Source organism: Polypterus senegalus, chromosome 17 (genome assembly GCF_016835505.1).
Source record: "Polypterus senegalus isolate Bchr_013 chromosome 17, ASM1683550v1, whole genome shotgun sequence".
In the NCBI taxonomy this organism is placed as follows: domain Eukaryota; kingdom Metazoa; phylum Chordata; class Cladistia; order Polypteriformes; family Polypteridae; genus Polypterus; species Polypterus senegalus.
Window position 1 is genome coordinate 10,531,203 of NC_053170.1, and position 16,903 is coordinate 10,548,105.

General features: G+C 41.8%; 1 protein-coding gene across 1 annotated transcript in view; it reads left to right on the forward strand.

Annotated features, from left to right (window-relative positions):
- The first annotated feature begins 4,508 nt into the window (after window positions 1-4,508).
- stat3 (signal transducer and activator of transcription 3 (acute-phase response factor)) overlaps window positions 4,509-16,903 on the forward strand; it is a 112,409-nt gene continuing 100,014 nt past the window's right edge. The window contains exon 1 of the mRNA XM_039740141.1: window positions 4,509-4,622. The gene's annotated coding sequence lies outside the window, so the exon portion shown is untranslated. The remainder of the gene's footprint in view (window positions 4,623-16,903) is intronic.

A 16,903-nucleotide genomic window follows, 5' to 3' on the forward strand; every position in this document is an offset into this window, starting at 1 on the left:
ATAATAATTACTTAATAAATAACTGAGAAGTGGACTTTTAGGACCCACTGGGAATGTATTTTGGTGATTTGTGGTAGAAAAATAGATAATCAATAAATGCAATCAGAAGAGACAGCTGATGAGCACTTAGGACTGCATATGAATCTGCAGGAAATGAAAGGAGTGGCCTATGGGGGGAGCCCCTCAGAGACAACACCACTCAGTAGGCAGGAGCAACAATCCATTTAGGACAGCAGATGTGGCAAGGGCTTCAGTCCAGGATGTGGGTCTCCTCTGTGAAATAACCATCCACCGGTCTGTCCGCTCCCTCCCAATACTGAGCTTGGATTTCACCCTGACCAATCAGCAGGCGGGAGTGGAGTCCATCGAGGGAGAGCCATGTGACCAGCCGAGCAGGGCCCGATCTCAGGTTACACATAAAATCGTCAATGAGCAGAAGGGGCCATCCAGGCGGGATGACAGATCGGGTGGGAATGACTCCAGGATCTGTGTGAGGAGATGAAGGGAAAACAGATAAGCCAATCAGGGGGTAGGAGTGACCTGGGAAAACACCAGATTAATGGGGAGCAGACCAGCAGAGGACCAGGGGACCAGAAGACATTAGAGATAAGTGAAGGAATGAGGGAAAAGTGAAAGTCCGGTCAGAAGAGCCAAGGAGTAGGGGTGTACATGTCAGTGTGTGTGCTGGTTTTATGTATGGGTGACACCTGAATGAGGACCGGCAGGTGAACAGAAAAGAGACAATCCAGTCAGTGTCTAAGAGTGGCATTACAGTGTGGGCAGCGGCTGGGAGGAGGGCAAAAGGAAGGAGGGCGGATGTGAACCACAATTTGAACTTTGGATTGGGAAATGGACAGATCAATGAAAAGGAAAGGCACTATAGGACAGCAGGATAGGTTTGAAAGGCACTATACAAAATAGAAAAAAATGATAACATAGAAAATAGATATGAAAGGCATCATATAATAAATAGACAGATCAATAGCAATGCACTATATGGCAGATAGATAGATAGATAGATAGATAGATAGATAGATAGATAGATAGATAGATAGATAGATAGATAGATAGATAGATAGGTTAAGTAAGTAGTTCTCATAAGACTCACTCCATAAAGCAGAATGTTGATTTGAAGCAAATGGAATAATGTCTGCTACATGTATGTATATCTAATGCATGCCTGAACCTGGACAGGGTACTAGATAATCTGTTTTATATTTATGAATATGTAATATAGAATAAAAGGACCTTTAACTACATCATTAAAATTACTTGAAAAACAAATGACAATACATGCAACAAGTTTGATTCTGTTACTAAATTAATTTATTTGAATGCTCCTGGAGCTCCTTTATACAAAAAACGTTGTATGCCTTTTTAGTGCTGCACTGAGACTGCTCCTTTTATTTTTAGCCAAAGATCTAACAGTGCCTTTCAAATCAATCAATCAATCAATCAATCTATCTATCTATCTATCTATCTATCTATCTATCTATCTATCTATCTATCTACCAGGTTTATGTGAAAGGTGCTATATTTTAGATAGAAAGATAAGAATGCAACTGTATAGCAGGTGGATAGATACAAAAGTCACTATATTTTAGATGGAAAGATTGAACTTTATTTATCCCCAGGGGAAATTTGATAATGAAAAGGACCATATAAGAAATAGATAGGTATGAAAGGCACCATATAATATGCAGATAGAGCAGTGGGACTTGTACTATATAACAAATAGATACACGTGACAGGCACTACATAATATTTGTATAGATAGACAAATAGATAGGAAAGGCACTGAATTTGAGATAGACAAATAAGAAAGGCACTATATAACAGGTAAACAGGTGTGAAAGGTACTATAAGGTATTTAGATAGACATGGAAAGCACTTTATGATGGTTAGATAGGTATATAGAAAAGCCACTATATAACAGGTAGATATGAAAGGCATTTTATTTTAGACAGACAGATCTGAAAGACACTGTATAATATTTCGCTACATACTGTAGATCAGAAAGAACCTATGTAACAGATAGAGCAACATGAAAGGCATTATATAACAGGTAGATAAGATGTGTAAGGCACTATATAGTAGATAGATAGTGTGATAGTAGCTCCATTCCAGCATGGTGTCCTTCTTGGTCAGGCAAGGTATGACCTTCTATCCAGGCAGGTGGGTCCGTCCACTAGCGATCATTACAATAGATAGAGCAATATGAAGGCACTTCATAACAGGTAGACAGATTTGATAGGGACTATATAATATTTATATAGTTGTGAAAGGCACTATATAATAGATAGATAGATAGATAGAAAAGGCACTATATAATAGATAGATAGATAGATAGATAGATAGATAGATAGATAGATAGATAGATAGATCATAAAAGGCACTATATGATAGATAGATAGAGCCTGAAAGTGAAAGTGGTTGTCTACGGTGCTGATTTTCTAAGTGGCAGACGATCAGCTCCTGTGCTCTAAAATATGTTAGGTATATTATGTTATATATGTTAGGTATAAAGTCTCAAAATGAGGCTTTGTGCTATCATTGAATTTGCAACACTCAAACTCAAGTGGGTCATAAAGGCGACCTGTAGATTGCTGCAGTGTGACTTAGCAGATACTTTATTGATTCTTTATGGATCAGCTGAACATTTTTCAGGAACAATTCAATTTAAGCAAGGTCGGCACACATTGAGTGATTCCTACAATGAAATGGCATCACCCCCAACGTCCCATGAGGAATCTGCAGCTTATAATAAATGTGGTATAGAAGAAATTAAAAAAAAGCATATCATAACTTGGAGACATGACAATGACCCAGAGTGAAAAAAAAACAACTAAACAATAGAAGCAGGACGATTGCCCCACACCAAAGAAACCAGTGGTCCAAGGCAGAGCTGAGAAGATCGTTAAGGGTGTAGTCCAAAGGCCCAAATGACCTGCACAAGAGATAGAACCTGCTTGGTGAAACTGTTCATTTCAGAGACCCCGCTCCCCTGAAGAGCTGCATACCAATAATGAACAACATCTCGTCAGCTATGGTGATTGCACCAACAAGTAGAAATTTTGATTAGAAAGACCGTGTAAACCCTGCAATCCTACAACTTTTTTTTGTCTGAGGGGTGAATCTCCTACTTGAGGACTTCAGTGGAAACAAAGGGGAAGTGAATTTAGGAGTGAAGCCAGGAACCTCTTCTTTATGCAAAGAGTTGCTGGACTCTGGAACAAACTACTGAGACATGGAGTTGAATGTGAAAATCTGACAACCTTTAAGAAGGACCTGGACGGGATATTGGACAGCTTAGCTATTAGCTAAACAAACAGGCTTGATGGACTGAATTGTCTCCTATGTCAAACTTCTTCTGTTCTAAGTATGTTGACGCCTTCTGATGCAGAAAACAGATACTTGATTGATGTTACTGGCGTTTCTCCTGACTTTTTCTTCATTCTTATGAAGAGACAACTCAAAATTTAGAACGTTTTTGGAGCAATCATTGGAAAAGAGTGTTGCACATGGGCCAGCATTACACTGGGATCAGGATGAGACTAATTGATCAATGGGGGCAGACATCCGTTTAGAACATTCCGGGGGTCCTATCATCGAGACCAGTGGCACTGGCAGGTGACCTCTATAGATAGGACTGATAGTCCGGTCATTAAAGTGCCGAAGTGAGCGCGGAGGGGAAAGTAAAGTCCTATGCTAATTAAATCAGGAGCCCGAGATAATAAAGGGATTGGATTTTTGATCCTCAAACAAAGCAGCCTTTGGAGGGAGAAGTGAGAGGCGCAAGACGGAGACAACAAGATGAGAAGTGAATGGGTGCAGAAGCGTAAGAGATAAAGAAAAATCGGAAATACAATTATAGTTAGATCAGTAACACCATAGATAGTGAAGAACAAAACTCGATTTTAAGATGAATGCTCTAATTTTAAAAATCAGTCCACCTGATTCTACATTAGAGTGGAGAAACTAAACACAAGAATACTTTTATTGCGACAGAGATTCTTAATTCGCCATAGTTCTTACTTTTCAAAATGATAAATATTTATTATTTCATAAATGATTTTGTTAATTTCAAGACCTTTTAGTCTGCAGCTTTGACAACTTATTTCATTTGTTTAGTTTGTATTCGAGGTGAAACCTAAGGTCTTGCCGCAACATACGAAGAAATAGTTTAATTAAATTGCCAATGACGTTTTCTCTGCCAGTAATTCAGATGATTTCCAGCATCGCTGTTGAAAATCTGCGCTTTCCCTCCCACCGACAGATAGCGCCGTGTGGCAACAGAGCGGCGGGTGAGCAAATTCAGGCGCAGAACAGCTTTGGGGTGTGGCTACAGCGCAACCTAATTTGAGGGGTTGAGCGTAAAGTCTCCGCCCTCTGTGGTCGCTCATTGGAGTAACCTTCCCTGTCTCATGTTTTATTGCATGTGCTGGGCGTTTCCTCAGTTGTGATTGCATGCTGTTGCTGCTCCTCCTGTGTTTCCCGCCGTTGTGGTAGGTTGCGCCGTTGGCTTGCGCCAGTGTTCCTTCCAGTCAGAGGCAGAACCAGCGCTGAGGAGAGCGAACTGTCGTGGTTTTGTTTTTTTTGTATCCTCGGACGGGGAAGTGTAGGTGAGTTTTTTTTTTTGTGATAGGAATGCTTGCGCTCGGAATTTTAACTTTGGGCAATCTGCTTAATAACTTCCATTTCCACGGGTAAATGTTCCATCGCTTCCTGCTTTTAACTTTTCCAAAGCGCGACAACTTCTTAACTTCCCGAGCTACGCGACTGCCACTGGACAGGTTTTATTCTTACAGGTGTTGCAGTTGTTCAGACTGCAGATTTGGTTTTTGTAGCAGTGACAGTGTCGAGATCTGCTTGGTTTCGCGTTGTCCCATGTGTCAATATTTATGTTCTCATACTCAGCCGGAAGGCGGGTGTCGGAGGGGGGTTGACACTGTCGCCAGTGTGCCTTTGCAGCCTCATCGCTGTGCCATTCTGCCCAGTTTGTCTTTATATTTCTAACTTTAACTATCCGCGTTCAGCTGCTCTCTTACCTTCAGTTTGCAAAAACAAACAGTTAAGACAATCGCATGATGCTGAGGCTTTCTTTTTCCATTTTACTATCGTCTCCGGTCTTAGTCGTTGCAGCTCCGTGTCTAAACCTCCGGGATTCTTGGACTGTCGTAGTGTTGTGCTGTTGGTCGAACAGCCTGTCCAGCATCTCTGATGGATTATAGATGGCCGTGCTGTGTAATTCAATTAGCAGCGAGGGTGTACTTCATGGCCACTGTCAAGACCGTCCAGTTTATTTTGTCTGGCATTGTCACAGCGACTATTCCTCCAAGATGCGTTATGCATTTTTTTTTTACTTCCTTATTACTCTATACATAAGGGTTATGGCTGCTTTAATACTTTGCTGATCGATACATTGTCGTCTTTCACATTAATCATTTATACAAGACTGTATAATCTTGGTTCTAAAAGTACTGTGTTGTCAATATACCATTTCACGTTTTATTCAGTCTAATTTTGTTGTATGCCACATAAAAAAGTGCATTATAAATCAGGGGTTTGCAATGCCCTTCATAGCCATCTATCAATAGGTTTGGTCGATATGTAATTCTACATTTTATACAGTTTCTTTTAGTAGTATGCCACATCAAAAGTTGCTTGACAATTCAAGGGTTTTCAATTCCTTTCATCGTCATCTATCCATAGGTTCTAAAGCTGCTGTTTTAATTAATTTATAATTCTTCCTTTTATGCAATATCCACACATCAAAAAGTGCATTATAAATCAAGGGTTATCAATGCTGTTCATAGTCTTCAACAGGTTCTAAAACTGCTTTATAGTCAACATATAATTCCACGTTTTGTGCAATATTGTTATATGGTATGCCAGGTTGAAAGGTGCTCAGCAGTGAAAGGGCATTCAATTCCCCTTGTTGTTATCTGTCCATAGGTTCTAAAACTGCTGTTTAATTAATTTACTGTCAGTCAGTCATTGTCCAACCCGCTATATCCTAACACAGGGTCACGGGGGTCTTCTGGAGCCAATCCCAGCCAGCACAGGGCGCAAGTCAGGAATAAATCCCGGGCAGGGCGCCAGCCCACCACAGGGCACACACACTATGGACAATTTAGGGTTGCCAATTTATCATTTTATACGATATCACTTAGTCGTATGCACACATCAAGCAGTGCATTATAAATCAAGGTGTTTTCAAGACTCTTCATGGTAGTCTTCTACAGGTTATAAAACTACTTTACAGTCAATGTATAATTCCACATTTTATGCAAGATTGCTTTGTATTATGCCATTTCAAAAGGTGCTCAACAATAAATTGGTTTTCAGTGCCCTTATAGAAGGCTTCCATAGGTTCTAAAACTACTTTATAATTAATAGTTCACATTTTATGCAACATTCTTTTGTAGCATGCCATATTGAAAGGTGCTTGGCAATAAAAGGGCTTTAAATTCCCTTCATTGTTATCTATTCATAGCTTCTGACACTACTGTATTGTTCAAATATAATTCATCATTTTATGCAATATCGCTTTGTAGTATGCACACATCAAAAGGTGCATTACAGATCAAGGGTTTTCATTGCCCTACATATAGTAGTCTTCCACAGGTTCTAAAACTACTTTACAGTCAATATATAATTTCACATTTTATACAATATTGCTTTATGTTATGCCATTTCAAAAAGTGCTCGACAATATAAGGGTTTTTAATTCCCTTCGTCGTCCTCAATCCATCCATTCACTTGCTTTTGAACCTGTTCCATCGTCATCTGCGTCGTGAGGAGCTTGGGGACATCCCTGCAACATGGGATAGAAGGTAGGAACCAACCCTGGACACGTTGCCAGTCGTGTACGCACTTTAGTTACCCTCACACCACCTTTGACTGTCTTTAGCTATCTGCGTGTATCCGAGATTCCGTTCAGATCCATTCAGTTGATGTTTGTCTTGCAGTCTTCACTGAGTGCAGGCACATGGCAAGGTGACAAAAATCACGGCTACGTACCGACTTCACTTCTAGTTAATTACATAATGAGTACACGTGAAGACACAGATCTCTTCAAACAGACAGGAAACAAAGTAAGCAAGCAGAGCATTGGCTGTTTTAAGGTTTGATATGTGAGAAGGGGGACTTGGTAATCGACTGTAAGCATAACTGGAAGTCACCCTGGACCTGTAGGACAACATTGTGAAAAGCCACTTCACCGTGCCATCTTCTTTATATCTGGTCAGTTAGTAAATGATTATGTTTATTATATACTAATGTATCATTATTATATGTTTTATCATGTAATTTATGGTGTGATTTCCCACACAGGGCGGCACGGTGGGTGGCACTGCTGCCTCGCACTTCGGAGACCCGGGGTTCGCTTCCCAGGTCCTCCCTGCGTGGAGTTTGCATGTTCTCCCCGTGTCTGCGTGGGTTTCCTCGCACAGTTCAAGGACATGCAGGTTAGGTGGATTGGCGATATGACATTGTCCCTGGTGTGTGTGTGCGTGTACCCTGCGGTGGGCTGGCACCCTGCCCGGGATTTGTTGGCTGGGATTGGCTCCAGCAGACCCCCATGAACCTGTAGTTAGGATATAGCGGGTTGGATGGATGGATTTCCCACACATGTGCACTATCATTATTAGATATATTAATGGATATAATTTATATTGTATTTTCCCACACATGTGCACTATCATTATTAGATATATTAATGGATATAATTTATATTGTATTTTCCCACATGTGCACTATCATTATTAGATATTTTTTAATATGTAATTTTATATTGTATTTTCCCACACGTGCACTATCACAAGGCAGGGGAGTAGCATATCTTTGGGTTTTTTGGGGGATTTTGTTACATGCCATTGTTGTAAAAGCTTAAAGTTTTGCGTATCACCTTTTCTACATCAATTACATGAATATTTAGTATGTCTATACCAGGGCTGTGGAGTCGGAGTCGTGGAGTCTGAGACCATTTTGGTTACCTGTAGTCAGGGTCAGGGTCGGAGTCGGCAAAAATGTACTCCTAATAAATTTAAATTGAAATGAAAAAAAAAAAAAAGACAGCAAGTTTAAATGTCCCATTTCACAAACAATAGTCCTAATGAAGCACTTCTCTGACGTAAGAATGAAGCCCAGTGCGTAGTTGTGTTATTACCAGTGTGAAGCTCAGCTGAGCTATTCTACAACCTGACATTCACATACTGTATTACAATCTGGATTATGGTGCATTACACTAAGTGTTTTAATTTTATTTCAGTAATATAATTTGTTTAATAAGTTCATTTGAGTGTTAACAAGTGTAATGGTGTAGGTGGAGGTGTGCGCCGTGGCCTGATGTGTGTTCAGGGGTTCTTCTCTTTTGTTTAAACTGGCCAATACAGTAGAGAGTCAGCTTCCTAGCCAGTAGCTCTGTGGTTCAATGCCGTGTATGTCGCCTTCCTTCAATCAACATGGAGAATACATTAACATATTAAATACAGAGGAGTCAGAAGTAGTGATGAGCGAGCACCAAAGTGTTCGGGTGTTTGGTCCGAACACATCGCGATCTTCGTGTGCTCCACCGAGCACCCGAGTATAATGTAAGTCAATGGGAGACAACCAGGCACACCCTGCTCTGAAGAGGGGAGGATGGTCCATTGGAAAAGGTCACACACCACCCAAATGGACCGGGAACAGCATGGGGACGATGGTCTGGATGCATCTTGGACTCCCAAGTCACTGCTGGGAACCAGTTTGTCCGAGTTGTACGCCACTTTTACAGACTGACAAAAACACACCCAAAACCCCTCCCCCCCAAAAAAACAATTTTACAGGAAAAATGACGCTCTAAAACATTATATGCCAGTGCCTGCAGGTGAGCTGACGCTCTAAAACATTATACGACAGTGCCTGCAAATATAGCACCCGATGACGTGTTTCGGCCAGCCAATCACTGTAATGCCAGCACCTGACATGGCTACTGGCATTACAGTGAGGGCTGAGTACTTAACCTGCCCCTTGATTGGCTGTCTCCAACCCGCGAAAAGTGCGGGGCGGAGACTCGAGCATGGCGCACGAGCACATGTGGTGCTCGGTCGTGTAGCGCCATGCTCCGAGCATAGCGATGCTCGAGCCGAACACATGTTCGGCCGAGCATGCTCGCTCATCACTAGTCAGAAGTACTAGAAGTTAAGGAGTTGGAGTCGAAGGATTTATCTACCGACTCCACAGCCCTGGTCTATACCCAGGAAGGGTGAGAATTGCCAGCAACTCCAACAAAGCAATAATATCGTTATTCTTGAGGTACTGTTGTTTGAAGGTAAGGTTATTACACTCGCTAATCGTGCTGATGTGTTGCATGTTGATTAGCACATGCAAGTAAAGCTCCATCGGGACTGGATTCATTTTACACTAGGCGGTGAGGTAAAGGGGTGGCACGGTGGTGCAGTGGGTAGCGCTGCTGCCTCGCAGTTAGGAGACCTGGGTTCACTTCCCGGGTCCTCCCTGCGTGGAGTTTGCATGTTCTCCCCGTGTCTGCATGGGTTTCCTCCCACAGTCCAAAGACATGCAGGTTAGGTGCATTGGCGATCCTAAATTGTCCCTAGTGTGTGTCCTGCGGTGAGCTGGCACCCTGCCCGGGATTTGTTGGCTGCTTGATGTGTGCATACGACTAAGTGATATCGTATAAAATGATAAATTGGCGATCCTAAATTGTCCTTAGTGTGTGTGCCCTGTGGTGGGCTGGCGCCCTGCCCAGGATTTATTCCTGCCTTGCGCCCTGTGCTGGCTGGGATTGGCTTCAGCAGACCCCCGTGACCCTTTTAGGATATAGCGGGTGGGACAATGACCGACTGACTGACGGTGAGGTAAAGTGGTTATTCCTGGAGCACCTCGGTGTTTTTCAAAAGGACAGAATTATACTCGTATGTCAATTTGTGTGGCACTCATTTATTTATTTGTTAGATTATTTTTTTTTTTTGGTACAAAGTAAAAGGCTCTACAATCTTTACTGAAATGTGACCTCACAGTCCATACAAAGAGGTCCTCCTGGTGTAAAACTAATCCCGTCTGAATAGGGCTTATGAGTTTCACTGTACTCTGCCACCACTGTGACCCAATAAACTCCATCAAAACAGGTCAAGAAGTAAATCGCACTTTTACTAAGCGTGCCACAGGGTAGAAGCACCACAGGGAAGTGACTGTTCTCGTTCTTTACAAAGCGTTATCAATAACAGTATCACTCCTCCATGTAGTGCCTTCGTTAGTAAGCGTCACCAGTGGGCACATTATTAATCAGTGATTTGAGCACATGAAAGGGTGACAGAGCGGCACAGTCTCGGGTTATGATGAGCGAAGCCTCATAGCTAGACAGGGAGAGACCCTCGTAGTGTTGTAGCCATGCCTTTGAAGAAGGGCGTTCTGAGAGTGTCATAGCGGGGACACGGGCACAGTGAAGGTTGTCGGTCAGCTTGATCTTCTCTGAGCCAGTCTGGGTGAGGTGGCACATGTGTTTGGTTCATCACAGAACAGCACCTGCTCTAATCTGTCAGTCTAATGCTTTCTCCGGAAAGAGAAGAAAATTTCAGCAATGCCAACGCCTCTGTAATGAAAGAATGAGAAATTATTTCCACATCAGACTTGGCGTGGAATGGTGGCACTTTCATAATTTTCCCTAAAATAAACGTTTAACTGCATTCGGGATGTCTCAAGTTTCTCAAAATCATTAAATCACTAAAGTGACATGGGGCATCGTCCAACCTTTACAACTTCATAATAAATAAAATAATTTAATAGAATGCTGAATGACCGAGGGGGGTGGCTGGCGGCCATTTGGCCTAAATTGACAGGTCTTTGTATTCTTGAACTACTAAAGAGCTTAGGCCTCCAGAGCTAAACTTTTCCCATCGATATTATTTCATGCGGTTTTCTTATTTTCCTCACTATTATTAATTTTTTGGTTATAACCATTTTTGAAGTAATTAATGACTTTAACAATATCAGCATTTAAAGGTTAAGTAATGATTTTAAGAACTTGATTTATGCTGTTTGAATTTTTATGCTCCATAGCCTCATCGGGGGCAATTTTTTTTTTTTATTTCTAAATAAACTCTTCACTTTAGAACACAATGTCACATTTCAGATGCCTATATACCATGTTTGTGAAGAAATAAAGTAACTTCCACTTGAAAAATGCCTTCTTCTTCTTTCGGCTGCTCCCTTTAGGCATCGCCACAGCGGATCATCTTCTTCCATATCTTTCTATCCTCATCATCTTGCTCTGTCACCCCCATCACCTGCATGTCCTCTCTCACCACATCCATAAACCTTCTCTTAGGCCTTCCTCTTCTCCTCTTGCCTGGCAGCTCTATCCTTAGCATCCTTCTCCCAGTACACCCAGCATCTCTCCAAACCATCACAATCTCACCTCTCTGGCTTTGTCTCCCAACCGTCCCACCTGAACTGACCCCCTAATGTCGTCATTTCTAATTCTGTCCATCCTCCTCACGCCCAATGCCAATCTTAGCATCTTTAACTCTGCCACCTCCAGCTCTGTCTCCTGCTTTCTGGTCAGTGCCACCGTCTCCTGCCCATATAACACAGCTGGTCTCACTACCGTCCTGTAGACCTTCCCTTTCACTCTTGCTGATACCCGTCTGTCACAATTCACTCCTGATTCTCAATCAAACCTGTCTGAGTTAGTCAGGGCAAGTGGTATACTGCTTGGACTGAGTGGCAGGGGCTGTCGGACTACGTGGCTGATCCTCACAGTAGCCCACCATGCATGGCTCTGACTTCCTGAGATTAGGCCTCGTGAGATCTGCCACTGAAGAGTTGCATTTGCAGAGTCCCGAGTGTGAAACTCCGAAAAGAAGCGCAGGGCATGACACGTACCCTTGTCCATATGTTAAATGTCAGCCCCAATGATGGGCAAATAATTTGTACTATAATGAAATTTGTGAAAAGTCTGTATTTGTGCTAATGCATTACCTCACGTGTACTCAAATAATTATCTGATAACACAATTGGCTACCGTATATACTCGCATTTAAGTTCTCCCACGGATAAGTCGGGACTTGATTGTACCATATAATTTCCGGTATTTTATAATTTCGGTCGAATGCAGAAAACTCACTCTATTGGTCCAAGAGATTATGATATGCTAAAGCCCTCCTGAGAGAGTAACCACGGAGCACATGGCCTTTTTTTTTTTTTATGTATTGTGCCTACGTGACCACACGATAATACCCGAAGTATTCCGAGGTGACATTTGCACTGATTTGTGTATCTCGCACCCTCGTACACCTTTATCGTAAGGACATTCCTTATCTACAATGGAGCATTCAATCAGAAGAAAATCATTGAAGTGGCGAAAGAAATTAATAACTGTACTGCTGCAACAAAATTTGATGTGTCTGAGAAACTGGTGTGAGACTGGAGGAGGCAAGAAGATGTAAAAAAACCAAAAAAATTATGTGTCGCATTTTTGAACGGGCGTATTAGTCGGGGTCTGATTTGTACTTATATGCAAATATATACAGTATTTGTTTATTCACTTAAACCATTATGATGTTTATTTTGGGACAATAAGAGAGGCAACATTCAAATATTATCTACTTTTATAATAATTCTTTTTATTTATAGTGCCTTTCCCCTGCTCAAGGTGCTTCACAGAATCTCCGAACAGCAGGGTATCTGTACCTTTGAATACAATACTTACTACAACAGATTAATACAGGTGTTGTCCACCAGGGGGCGTATAGCTGACGCAGACAGGCTGAGACACAAGTTCACCATTTTTTATTCTACAGTGAGGAAGCATTTGTTTGTTTTGTTTTTTTGCTTCCTTCTACACAGCACAGTACAAAGCACCAAACAGAAAGAAATACAGTCCTCTCTTTCTCTCTTCTTTGCCTCCGCTCCTCCTCGTAAGCTTTGTCCTCCACCACCCGACTCTGGCTCCTCTCTGTGAGGCTGGCAAGTCCTTTTATAGAATCCAACCCGGAAGTGCTTCTGTTTTTTCCGCCTACGTGGCCTGTAAGCAGTTCCGCGTTAGGTGGAAACTCCAACCTCCATTTTTACAGCACCCACAGTACCCAACAGGGCTGATATAAAGATCTCCAAGTCCCATAGTGCCCTGTGGGGATCCGGGGCACCGCTGCCGTCACGGGGAGCTGCCATCTAGCATTCTGGGGGGTAAGCAGTGCCCTAAAGAGGCTGCCTCTTAGAACAAGATGACATACAGTAGTCCTCCACAGCATGCAGGTGTGCCATCCAGATAGTTTCAGAGTCTTGTCTTGATATCCCATTCATATATACAGCATTTGCTGTAGGATTTTTTTGTAGTGCCAATGCTTGTGATGACAACTCTATTGGAATTTTATTCTTCCATCCATCCGTCTTCAGGACTTGCTTATCCTAAACAGCGTCAAGGGGAAACTGGAGCCTATCCCAGCAAGCATTGGGTACAAGGCAGGAACAGCCCCTGGGTAGGGAGGCATGTGTGGTAAAAAACATTCCAATAGTTTAATTAGCCGTGCCATCTGTTGAAATGAAAAAAAAGTTTTATTACAGTACAGAAGGTGGTGGTTCACAAATGTTTTGTATAAAGTGTGGAATCTGCTGATAAACTTTTAAGACAAGACATTTTAGGCACACGCTTGGCAGATAACAAGAGATCATTTTAAAATGTGCTGCTGCTGCCTGTAAATGTTCATTGCTTTGTATTTTTGTGGGATTTTCTGACTTATGGTTTTATAATAGCAAATGGCTGCATTGCTCCTTTGTTTTCATTGACAGAGTGAGCCTTTTCACTGACTCTTTTTTTTTTTTTTTCAGCACTTTTTTGTGTTTTGAATGTTTCGTTTATGCCAGAATAGAAAGCGTTCCCAAGTTACGTTCTTTGTTTCAATGCATTTCATCTTCTGCTTTTTGTTTTTCAACAAGTTGCAAGCAGATGTTCTTTGTGTGCAGTTTAGACAGTTTTGTTTCATTGGGAGTTGACAGCTTTTTCTCTGATACCACAGTGTGGGGTTAAACAAGCAATGTCATTCCACCTTAATAAAAGGGTAAGCGTCCGTGGCTCTATCTGGTTGCTATGTCTCTTTCATTCCAACAGATTGTGCATCACAGACAGTTTTAATAGTAAAATGCCCTGCATTTGTCATTCCAACAGATGACACATCACAAACACTTGTACTAATAAAATGCGTTGCATTTGTCATTCCAACAGATGACGCATCAGTTTTAGTAGTAAAATGCATTGATTTTGTCATTCCAACAGATGACGCATCACATTTTTAGTAGTAAAATGCATTGATTTTGTCATTCCAACAGATGACGCATCACATTTTTAGTAGTAAAATGCATTGATTTTGTCATTCCAGTAGATGGCGCATCACATTTGTAGTAGTAAAATGCATTAATTTTGTCATTCCAACAGATGACGCATCACATTTTGAGTAGCAAAATGCATTGCATTTGTCATTCCAGCAGATGACGCATCACATTTTTAGTAGTAAAATGCATTAATTTTGTCATTCCAACAGATGACGCATCACATTTTGAGTAGCAAAATGCATTAATTTTGTCTTCCCAACAGATGACGCATCACAAACACTTGTACTAATAAAATGCGTTGCATTTATCATTCCAACAGATGACACATCACAAAGACTTTTACTTACAAAATACATTGCATTTCTGTTTCCAACAGATGGCACAACAGAAACAATTGTAGTAATGCATTTTATTACTACAAATGTTGGTGATGCGCCATGTGTTGGAACGAAGAATGTAATGCATTTATTTAATACGTGCATTACAAAATACATTCCAATAGATGGTGCACTACAAGCATGTTGAGGTGTATGTTGATTACTTAGATTTCAACCTGTCATAGATGATAGCACAGCTGGTATTTAAATAAAATCATTAGCAGTTTGTTCACAAACCATTGCAAAAATGGCTGAATCAATTTTCACAGAATTTTTCATGTGCACTGCCGTTGATCCAACTTAAAATATAGGCAGTATGGCGTATCATGGAAGCCTAGCGTAATCTTACTGCCTCTTATTGACAGCAGCAGCTCTCTGTTATTCAAGCCAGAAGTCTTTATTTCTATTGGGGAGGGTTGTTTATTTATTTATTAATTTGTTTATTTTTTTGTAAGCTTCAATATTTTAATTTTCCTTTGGGGTCAAAGTAAGCATAAGTATAGGTAGATAGAGACAACCTAAGAAAACTGCACTGACATGGGGACTACAATTCCCATCAGGCAGCAGGGGTGTGCTGAGGCTGATGGGAGGATGCTTTCAGCACACACCAAACCTTTTTGTAGTGGCCAACAGACTATAGGTATGTGTAGCATTTCCTTCTCGACTGATATGGATGTCCATTTCATTGCCTCATTGAATTAGTGTTTTTTTTACACTGTGTGTTGTGCTTAGCCAAGTTAAATTCCCTCCATGTGTTTATTTATTTATTCCCAGGCAACACCGATTACTTGACTAGTACATTATTAAAAGCCTTTGAACTTGTGCTCATTTGCCGTTAGCACTTTTGGCTCTCGGTTTAAGTGACATAAGATTCTCAAACGTGCATAATCAAGTTGTGGGGTTTAAGGAGCTCTTCCCAGCAGCATCAAGTGCAAGGCAAGTGACAGTCCACCACAGATCCCACACTTCTGCAGCGTTCATTAACTTAATATGCACTCGGTTGGAAACTGACTTCCATGCAGATTCCACAGAGACAATGATCCCCAAAACACTGCATGCTGTAAGCGCCTCTCCGGTGTGCCACCATGTTTCCGTAAGGAGCCTTAGGTCAGGATTAAGTGCCAAACTAAAGCGCAGGCAAAGCTCTTGCTTCGTTCTCAGTGAGGCCTGTTACTGTTCAGGTGACCCTTTCCATTTTATTGAAATCCAAATCTCGTCACTGTATCAAATGACAAATTGGGTTGGCGTTCTGTTTTACCTGCTGACCCAAATCGTTTTAACTACGGGTATTGCATTCGAATTAGATTATTATTATTATTACCGTAAATACAAGTTTAAGTACAAACCTTCAGTCCCTATCTTGTATGTAACCTGGTGACTGCCTGTACTTTACCAGCTGTCCCCCGCGGGCAAACGGGACAAACTTTAAAAATCGATAAAAAACACTATACCGTATTTACACGTGTACCACGCGCACATTTTTCCCCCCGAAAATGAGCATTAGAAAATCGGGTACGCGGCATACACGAGGAATGCGGTAGGGGTAGGTTTGTTTTTGAATCAGTTTGGCGTCGTCATTCAGCATGGATAGTAGCAAGCGTTTACGCTCCTTCACGGCGGGAGAGAAACTCAAAGTGATTTTGGAAGCAGAGAAGATAGGAAATCGGGCAGCAGGTCGCAAGTACAGTGTTCCAGAGTCGTGTTCGAGATTGGCGACAGAAGAAAGAAAAACTTTCGTCATGCAACATAAACAGACGGGCATTTCACGGGAAACATGCCCAGTTCCCACAAGTTGAAGTTGCACGCGCTGATTACATTCAAGGCAGGCGTCAGCTTGGATATGCAGTGTCCACGGAGATGATTCAGGTGAAAGCTCGTGATATAGTGAAAGATACACCAATCACTCCGTTCAGAGCTAACCGCGGATGGGTTACGCGCTTCATGGGCTGCAACAACGGTACACGAAACAACGCCAAGTGGCAAAATGAAAGTCCCAACATTGGCGCAGGTGTGTGCCTGGATCATCGCTGCTTGGAAGCTTATTCCAGAGGATTTGGTTGTGAAAAGCTTCAAAAGGTGCAGCATATCCAACAGCATCGATGGAGGCGAAGACGACACCTTATGGGGAAGCGAAGACGACACTGTATGGGACATCAGTAGCGGTGGCGAATCGGCGGATGATGATTAAACTGGAA